Consider the following 11,197-nt stretch of genomic DNA (forward strand, 5'->3'; position numbering starts at 1 on the left):
TGATTTAATGCATCCTTGCACATTAAAAATATTAACAATTTAAAAAATAAACAATCTTAACAATTAATCATTTTAATCATCTCACTTACCCTAAACATTGAATGGTATTGTAGTCTGTGAAACCAAATAGACCCTTCTAGAGATTACTCTTTGATACCTAGATACCTTTAAGCACTGCAACAGGTCAGTTGGTCTCCAGCTGCTTTCTTTGCAGTAACTTCTAGAGGAAATGTAGTTAAAATATCACATCCTGGTGCAATTTACGCATCCAAAGAGTGAGATACTTTTCAGCTTGACACTGAATACCAGACAAGAACCTTTTTGGCCAAAGATCTGATGCTCCTGGTGGAGTTCCCCAGCCCTTGCAGGGTTGTGATATTTTATCCAGGGAAACGCGGAAGTCCCTAGGCATGGAATGAGACGGATGGCTCTCAGCATTGAGCTTCAGTCCACTCAGCAGGTCGATACTCCCGCTGAGACTGGGCTTCGTTTCAGGCTTCAGCACAACTACGGCTGCAAAATGATCAATCTACACAAGATGATTTATTCTCATCTCCGACTTTTTCTGTTAATTTGTTTACTCTTCTTGCACTATTCCAATTGATGCTAGGCTTATTGCTATGACTCACAGGAAATATATCATACATCATCTCTTCAATGGCAGCACATTACTCTCGGATAGCAACCGATTCATTATTACCACATCTGTTTTCAGTAATGAGAGGAAGGACAGTAATCTGAGTTTTAAAGAAAGTCTTAACAACAAAGTCATCAGAGAAAACAGGGATAACTTCATCATGCTGAGTATCTTAACATTTAAGCCTCATGTTCATCTTTGATGTTTGGGAGACCCCAAGGCCCTTTTTCTAACTTAAAATATACTTAATATTGGTTTGATACTTCATGACCTTTCCATATCTTATGATAACTTATTATAAACCAAATGTGATACACTCTTACAAATAAAGGTGCTACACGATGCCACAGAAGAACCTTTTTTGTCTAAATGGTTTAAAAAAGAGCCTTTAACATCTGAAGGTTCTTTGTGGCGAAAGAAGGTTCTTCAGATATAAAAGGGTAAGAAAGAGATGGATCTTTAAAGAAACCAATGACTGAATGGTTCTTTGTGGAATCAAAATGGTTCTTCTATGGCATCACTGTGACGAACCTTTTGAAGCACCTTTATTTTAGGAGTGTAACATGCTTTAATATAAGGCCTGCTATATTGAAAGCAGCAAGCAGAATAGGTGTTGATGGTTTTCTATGCCACACTGATTATATGCTCTAGGAGAATAAAGTATTTGAGAGAAAGAGAGAGTGAATTAGAAGGAAAACAGAGAGATGGAAAGTTCTGCCAAGGTGTTACTGCACTGGCATGAAGATCTAAACCTGGGAGCTCTCTCGCTCTTTCCATCTCTTGTGTCATCCTTCAAAAACACATTTAGAGGTGTGAGCTCTGAGTTCCTGCCAGGGAGGAAGTGATCTCAACATCTCCTAGAGGAATGGAGAGAAAAAACACTGTGGGTGAAGGTAAGCTATAGGAGGCTTCACCTTTCCCAGAGATAGGTGAATCAGCCAGTAAAGGTCAAATAAATATTAAAACCATTTTGAAGGAGAAACACTGAACCTTAGACATGAAAAAGTAAAGCTTCTAAAGCTTTTAAAATTCATGCAATTGTATTAATTGCATTTTTACATCTTCTTTATTTTATATTTCTTTATCTATTGTGATTGTTTTTTAGATGCCCTTTAAAAACAATAAGAAACTTGCCAAACTCCAACAGTTTTTTAAAATACTGCACCACTAATAAAAAAAAAAAAAAAAAATGCAAACAACAACAACATTTTGTAATTTCTATGCTGAATTACAAAACAAGCAGTCAGCATCTTTTGTGTAACAGATAGTATCTGATCTCAAATGAATAATCACTTAGTGGAAACAATGCTCACATATGTTTATGTAGTCATAAAAGTCAAATCAAGTCACTGTGTATCATACCGGCCTTCCAAAATGAAGTACAACAAAAAGTGACTGAGATTGACTACTGTGTCACAAGCTATCCAGTGAAGCCATTTTCCCAGAGCAAACCGTAAACACAGCGAAAGAGACCTCCTCTGTGCAAGCACTCCATGTTACCAGGCTGAATTCTGGTTTGGAAGAAGCGAAATAAAAACACTGGTTTTTTCGATCGCACTTCAAGACTAAATCTGACTTTAATTCAGAGTGTTTATGGTGAGACTAAATTATGGGATCAAGTTCAACCAGCTCCGAAAACCACTGCCAACTGTCATGGACTTTTGTATTGGAGGCTATTGTCTTTGTGTGATGTGTAACAGAATTTTCCCATCAAACTCTCTTTGCTTTCTGTCTATTTCTGCCTAACATGATTGGGAAGTTGCTTCGAATCAAACAGAGCTTCAGAAACAAAGAGAGCAGTCATTCTTTAAAACCAGAGCGCATGAAAAATAGCCAACAACCAGACCTCCACAGGTCACCGCAGTCTTCCAGCATCTGTCCGTGTGGATTCACTGGCTGAAAAGAGAAATGACAGGCCTTGGAAACATAGACAACACAGATTTCTGTGTCAGTTTTGAGCTTTTAACAGCTGACTTTTAAAACAATGCATTGGGTTAGCCTAGAAGTACAATTCCTAGGTTTCAATGGATTAAAAATGAATACAGTTCAGTTTATATATTGTTTTTTCAAAATATTTATTATATTCTTCAGTTTAATTAATTCAAATCTAATTACATTAAATTAGAATCTATTTAGAATAAATTAAATTCAACCAGTTTATCTGAAAGCAGGTTCACAGTACGAATTTCTTTAACTTCTAGACATACTTCTTAATGCAAATACAAAAACAAACATGGGTTTTGTTTGAAATCAGTGACTGTACACAAATACTATAGAATACCCAAGACAGTGTCACTCGTATAGTTTTAAATGGGGTAAAATGCAAAGTGCATATATGCACATTGTACATCCCTGTACATCTTAATATTTAAGACTACAGTTTACACTCATGCACATTATTTTGCGTTCTATTTTAATTCTACAATATACATTTTTATATTTTATTCTTATATTTTTATTGTTTTACTTTTATTTCATTCTTGCATAGCTTTATTTATGTATATTTTCATCTGTGTTGTTTTCTTTAATAATTGCACTGTCCATGGAGCGGACCTGACTCACATTTCAACTGCTGGTTATATATGCTATATATAATTTTGTATGTGACGAATAAAAATCTTGAATCTTGAATCTTGAAAAAAAATGCAATGCTCAATATAGTCGCTCTATTGAAGGAAGGCCACCCTTCTGAATAAAAGAGCCAATCGCTTAACAGTAAAGCCATCTGCAGTTAGAAGTCCCGGGTGGTTATAAAAGAAACAGTCAGCGCTCAACACACTTAGGACTACGCACTGGCTAGTCTAGCCTGGAAAAAAGCTTTTTTAATGCTATTTGGTCAAAAGAAACAATGTTTATGAGACAGCTGTTGTCAGATTTCACTGGTGATACATCAAATATGAAATGTAATCATTAGCTTGGCAAACAGTTTTGGAGAATTTGATGTTTCCTATCCAAAGAGATAGGAGCTGCACTTGCATGCCGAGATGCATTTCAAAGATTGCAGCCGAGTGAAATTACTTGCCTTAGAGGAACATGGTGTTCTAGTATTCTGCCGTCCATTTATACAGTATATGGATAAATGGCAATGTAAAATCACAGACTAATTTAAATGAATGCACTGACCTGACCCGAAAGAATTTATATAGAGAACAAGCTGCTGTGGAAAGACATCTAGAGTGCTCAACATGCTCATTGTAAATGTGCACATAAGCAAATCCATGAGAGATATTGAGAAATACATAATATACAGAAATGGTGCCTGCATATTTCAATTATACTTGCCATATATCATTATATATATAATTGCAGAGTGACGCACAAGAGCACTACTGTCAAACACTGAGATCTCAACTGAACAACAGACCATCTGAATCTTTCGTGGCTTCACTCTTTCGAGCTTTTATGAGACTCAGCGGTCAACGCAAATCAGCCAAGTACTTCTTGCTTTGCCAAAAAGTCAAAGGCTTTTTTACATTTGGGTTGTGAAATGCAGCAATGTATACTTTTATGATAGCATGGAGAGAATCTCTCTCTTACTCGTACTGAAAAAACAATGTTTATAAGAGGATTTTATGTAACTAAACTTCTATGGTCAGTGCCCCATACCCCAAAATGGTGCTGTGCACATTTATATGGATGTACCTAAGATCCATTTGAATATTTAAACTTCAAGAAATAAAAAAAAAAAAAAAAAAAAAAGACTAATTGAGAAATTACTAAAAAAAAAAAAAAAAAAAAAAATTCCTAATCTGATTTATTCTGTCTCATTTGTATGCTTCATTTAGGAGAAGTGGAAAAATAGTCCAAAATCCAATTGGGCAGAGTAAGTCAACCCCTGGCATTTCCTGACCAGCTGAATGTTTGATTATGGCCTTAAAATATCAACAAGAATAACACAAATGCACCGGGGCAAGAGAACCATAAGGACTCAACACAGCTCCATGACTCTAAGCCCTTGCCCTTCTTAATTTTACCTTCCTGACAAATTAAATAAACGTTCATGTGTTTCCTATTACTGACACATTACGATAATTGGAGTGGTATTTACAAACACCGCTGTTCCATCCTCCCAGGCCTGTCATTGCCAGAACACATAACGTCCCTGTGCTTCCACCACGCAGTATCATCCTCTGAGCTCTGAGTGCTTTAACAAGGGTTTGATGGTTCAATTCTTGTATTTCATAGGCAGTTCGAATATTTTGACAGGGGGTATGGGGCACTCGAGTAAGCTCATTAAAGCAGACATTAGGTATATTTTCAAAATCGGATTACGGCCTCGCCTGAGAACACGCAGGCCTGTGCGTTTGATGTCTAAACTGCACCGGGATCTCAAAATATGATCTCATGGCTTTTAAGATTCCCCCAGGAAAGAGTGCCCCTTGTGAAATTAGTATTATTACCATTCCAAACTACCACGCCAGAGTCCAAGCGCAGCACAGACAGAGAAACTAAGAACATTGGAGCACTGGCAAGATGTCAGAAAATGTAACTGCACAGACTGCAAAACCTGAGTGGGCCAAGGAAGCAGAAGACGGAATGAATGAGAAAACCACCAAATACTGGAACAAAACAGAGCTGTTTAAATGACACAACAGCAAAACATCTGGAGAAGAAACGGATTTAACATTAATATTAAAAAGAGCTACACCCAAATTAACATTAAGCCCTCTAAATGTGAGTCTGGCAACTTTAGGAAAATAAGGGACACTTAGAATATCTATGAAAATATAATAAACTAAAATATATAACTAAAGTAATAAATATGAATGTAATAGCCGATGCAATAGTCTAATCTAGGTGACCCCAGACCACGATTTTTAGAAGCGAAAGAAGTTATCATTCAAAAAAAGCCCTGCAAGAAATACAGAAAGAGATTGTCCACATAATCACATTTTTTTCTTTGAGATTGCTGTACACAATAAATACATGCATTTTTTCAATTTAAAAACACTTGCTTTGTAGAAAAAATCCAAAAGCTTATCCAAAGAGTTATGTGTCACAGGCCTGACCTTCTCGCTCCTAATACACAGTGACTCACTACATTGATATATGAGTGCAGGCATACGCAAAAGACAGGTTACATTTAATTTAAAACAGTTTATGATTTAAAACCTTTTTTTGAATAGGGAAAAAAGACTCGGCCGATCCTTCTGTCATTCAGGAATACGACCGCAGATCATTTATCATCTGAGGTCTCATTAAATCTGTAAATTTGAATGTTTCTTCATTTTTTTAATCCAGCTCTGCCATGCAACTTGGCCAGTGACTGCCAAGATTTACAGAGTATAGTTTGGTTTGCTGGTTCTTTGACCTCAGTCTTTGCTTTATTGTACAATAATTGCGGCATTAGGTCTTCCGCTAAGTGCTGAAGCAATTCATAAAAATATGGCTTTTGCCCCTTCCTGCATATTTTGTTTGTAATTGATCCCATATGGCCTCATGGAATAATACAATTATTGGAGACCGGATGACTTACAAATTTAAAATGAATCGCACACTCTCATTTCCCTATAAATGACAGATACCGTAACAAACACTTCCTCTGGGAAATACACACAATATTCAATCTTTGAACATTGTGCACACAGCTCGAAATATGTAGATATGATTTTACAGCAGAGGTTTGAAATCTGAAGCCAGAACTCAGGCTGCTTGGAACATACAGTTAGATTTAAAAGTATGAAACCATTACAGCTAAAATGCCTCTATTATGAATTCGTATGAAATACATTTTATGGTATCATATTATTAGCATAATTTCAGCAAATTATATTTTTTATATAAAAATAAACACATTCATTCATTTAGAATTTCTAAATGAGTGTCCTCCATTAAAGGAATTCACATGGGCAAAGCCACAAATGTATTTATTTGATTAATTAATATATAATCTGAAATGTCCTACTCATTTTACATCATACTGTTTGTTTCCATCTTTAAATTAGATTTAGAATCCTGTCATTTTTGTGTGGTCTCAGACATTTTACTGCTTGACAAAATACTAAAATATCTGTAAAAATTTCACAATTTTCAATATCAAATTTGATACCATAAAAAAAAAAAAAAAAAAAAAAAAAAAAAAAAAACATTTTAATTTATATCATCTACAAAATAAGGTAATTGATAATATAAATATGAACAAATTCAATTAAGGCTTTGAGTGTTTTTCAGATAAACAAACACTGTCTCATTTATGTTTAGGTATTTTTCATCAACCGATCAAAGATGCACATAAAGTAAATAATGCTTTAATCTTTTTACAGTATTTAATTAGCATGCGACAGTATAAAAATTTCAAATCATGACAATTGCTGAAGCTATTCATTATATTTATTATAGCTATTTATTATAGTCTTGAATTATAATGATATATGAAGATATAAAGTATAACTTTTTACAAATAACAAAAATAACCTTTTAATATTCAAAAATATTACAAGTAATCTATTTACCTTTTTAGTCAATATCTAGGCTGGCATGGTTTGATCCATATAAAAATGTAAAACTTTTTTTTTCATGTGGCATTGTGACATTGTTGTTTCATAAACACCATAATGTTTCATACAAAAATGTGAGTGGCTGTTTGAGCAGAATGTGTTTTATTGTTGCACATTTTAGTTTATTTTCTATTTGGTATTGGACTACTGCCATTCTGCCAAGATTCCCAATTTCTTTCTTGCATCACATCTGTAGTGGGTAGTACTGCAGTCTTTTCACAATACTTGACAATGCAACCAAATACACAACATATAGAGGTGGTCTGTGAGGAATAATACAGTAACCCCTTTGTAAATTAACACGGTGCATCCAATCTGTAGACAGACATGGTGCAGATTAGATCCAACACTACGTTATCATCATCAACCATGACGTCCCCATAATTTACACAGTATGATGGCTCTGTGCCTCTGATGCGGACCACTGATTTACTACAAAGATCTGGCTCGAATTAAGCTGTCTGGCCTCAGTTCTCTCACTGTATGCTTGATAGTGCTGATCAGTGAGAGTGTGGGGGAAAAGGAAGAGGAAATGGGGTCAGGGGGTGTATACAATTTTCACTGTTGTAAAACAAACCAGTAGAGGGCAGTGCAAGACACTCATGGGACTACATGTGCTTTCCACTGCCTAAATTCTAACAAAAAAAACAACAACTCCCAAACAACATTCATAATCTTAAACTTTTTATCCTGCCTCCTCCTTCTACATTATATATAACTTCTAAATTGGTAACAAAAGCAATTTAGACTTACTGTATCAAATATCACTCTCATGTCAGAGAATAACCCAACAATCCAGATGAATTTGAGTGAGATGAGAGAAAAAAAAATCAAAGATAGCTTTCCATATGTACAAATCAGGAGAAAAAGGCCACATGTAAACGATTATACCAATACTAAAACGATTCTCTAAAAAGCCAAAAATGCACTTGAATACATCATGTGCCGCAGTTTATAATATTAATCTCCATCATTTTGTGTATTCCCTCTACTGGGCTTGTTTCACTAAGAATTAGCAGTTAAACCCTCAGTCATTTTGCCTTTTCCACATGCATCAGAGCAAAAAAACAAAAACAAAAAAAACATGAATGCTTCAAGGCATGTGTTGCTCATCATGCAGACATTTTTGACATATTTTGTATCTAAATAAAAAACTAAATGAAGGAGTGCTGCATAAAAACTCAGAAGCTCCAGAAAGACAGAATCAGATCTTTTTGTCCATTGCTTTCTGAATTTTGGCAAATACTTGCAGAGAGGTACACGGAGGGCCAGGCCACAATGAACAGGTCTGGACAGAGCCTGTCAAATTCTCCACACTCCTGTCAAGTCTTCAAAATAAGGGCAAAATAACAGATTAGCAATTGTGATTTGTACTGAGGTTTTAATAGTGGACAATCCATCTTTTTACATCAGTGTAAACGGCCTTTGTGGTCGGTACAAATGACAGGCAACCATAAGCTTTTCATTTCTAAAATGCAGCAAGAAGGGCTAGTATTTGAAGAAGTAGCCTATATTTGAATTTTTTCACTTTTACCTTCCAATCACACCCACCAAGTTGTTTGACAGTTACAAATTATATTTTGGCAGATTTGTATTTTAAGCTAGTGTGGAAATGATCAGCTCTTCCAACAGACAGATCTTAGAATACAGGCTAGAGGCCGACTGTGTTCAATAGCATGAATGTTTCATCCATGGAGAAACGATCACTACTATTCATTTACATATCACATATACACAAAGGTACAACACAAATAAGACTAAAATGCATGACACTGGTAGACAACATTAGCAAAAATGCACCAGTGAAAAGTAACAATTTTAAAAACTTACATGTTCTCTGTTAATATTGTAAATTATAGAGGTCAGTGTTTCAGACTATTTCAAATGGTTTAATAGTTTGAGCCATTCATTACAAGAATCAGACTACGCTGCTTGTGCTTTATGTTTTTGATTAGCTAAAAAGAACTAACTTATAATATGTATTTCTTTGTAAATTAAACTACAGTGTTCACATTACCGCCACTAACAGGGGGATGGCATAAAAGATCTTGGGATTTTAAGAATCAAGATTACTTAATTATTAGAAATATTAATTATCATCTTATAAATATAATATGTAAAAAAAATATTATATGATTTTAAAGATTTTAAATTTTCTCCCTGACACAAAAACACTATTAAAGCCTAGTTTATACTACAGCAGTTTTGAGGAGCATCACATGAGATTTCCTCATTACAAAGTGAATATGCAGATTTATGAAAATTAAGCTGCGGATAAATTGGAGTAACTCAGGTCCAAATTAAGTGGGTCAAAATAAACAATAGCTAAGAAAACTTAACATTTTTGTCAAGCAGTTTGTTATGAAGTACTGATATGTCTTCTTATTCGTATCGGTGGATTGTGATCTTATTCTTTGGTGTCTTCATGCATGTTTTTCACAAAACTTTACACACTCCCGAAACTTTCCTATAAAAAAAACCTGTCTTTCACAAAGGCCTCTCGTAATTGAAGGTAGCAAGGCAGAAGTTATATCACAGCCATAATACGCTGGCTCCCTTCCCAGAAAGAATTTCGCACAGATAAACCACAGCAGCGTGTGTAGATCAGACATTCCAGATCCTGCTCTGCTCCAGAGTGTGTTTTGTAGAAATCACTTTAAAAACACTACAAAAACCATATGAAGGTTTACTAGGCTGTGCACATACACATGTAGTTGCTGGGAATCTCAATGGATTCCATTGTGTTTACTGGACAAAGGCACGGGTAAATCTGATTAGACAGGACAACCAGCTGAAAGAACATGTCAATAGTGATGTTGTTCACAATCAGGCATTCCCAAAATGAACTAGGACAGTTTGATGGCATATTAATGTCAGAACTCAGTTAAAATACAACCAACTGTTAGAATCTTTATACAAAAAAAAAAAAAAGTACTTTCAGAAATTTTTGCATTATTAATAAGTTTGTAGTAAACAGACAGGTTTCCGGAGGAAAGAAGGAAATTGGACACTGCGGGACAGGATATATTATACCTAAAATATATAATTTGAAGATATAATAAATTATTTATAAAAAAATTTTTTTTATAATATGTATTTATTTTTAATAATGACAATACATTTTTTTATTACTAAAATATTATTTATTTTATTGCCATGTCAGCATTGAAAGGCTATATTCTAATATATTCTATATTTTAAAAAATTATAATATTATTTTATTTAGTTTTTATTTAATTTGGGAGGAAACAGAGAGACATGGTATGCTGCAGGCTAGACTCAAACAATTAATACAATGTTTTATTTATAAAAATAAAAAATAAAAAATTCTACAAATGATAATTATTAAGTTATATTTTATTATTAGTACTATTGTCATTACACATATTATTTGCTTATTTTATTGCAATGTCACAATTAAAGGCAAATATACATTTAATTATATTAATATATTACAATATTATTACATTATATTTTTATGATTAATGTGCTCACACATATCTGTCCCTGCACAAACATTCACATGCATAAGAGCAGAACCGTGCTAAAACAATTACAGGCAAAAGTTAGCAGGAAAAAATTCCAGGAAGAGGGATAAAATGATGTGTTGTTTCCCCAGCATGAAAAGAGGAGAGTCCCCACAGGGCATCATCACAGAAACATTGGCAAGGCCAAATCTTCTTGCAGTTCTTTAAAACCATGGCATGGCCTCATTAAAGCTTATTAAAGGACTTTTATTTAATATGTGTCTGTGATGGGTATTGGACATTTGCCTGGGGTTATTGGAGACGAGTGCATGGCACCGTCCTGCTGTACTACACATTTACTGTGCAAGAGAAAAAATCAAACACACTCACAGCAAGGTTTTGTGGAACTTTTACTGTGACATAATTAAGTGTTTTCTCTAAAAAAAAAATGTTTTCAGAATGTCGCTGCTACAGTGTTTTGCAAACTCAGGTTTATGATTAAACAAGTTGTTTTGGTAAAATTTGGGCTTTAGCTATTAAAAGGTCAGTGATTTTATAGTGGGAAAGAGGTAAGAGTGATAGTTCATCCCAAAAAC

This window comes from Carassius auratus, unplaced genomic scaffold (genome assembly GCF_003368295.1).
Source record: "Carassius auratus strain Wakin unplaced genomic scaffold, ASM336829v1 scaf_tig00024204, whole genome shotgun sequence".
Lineage (NCBI taxonomy): Eukaryota > Metazoa > Chordata > Actinopteri > Cypriniformes > Cyprinidae > Carassius > Carassius auratus.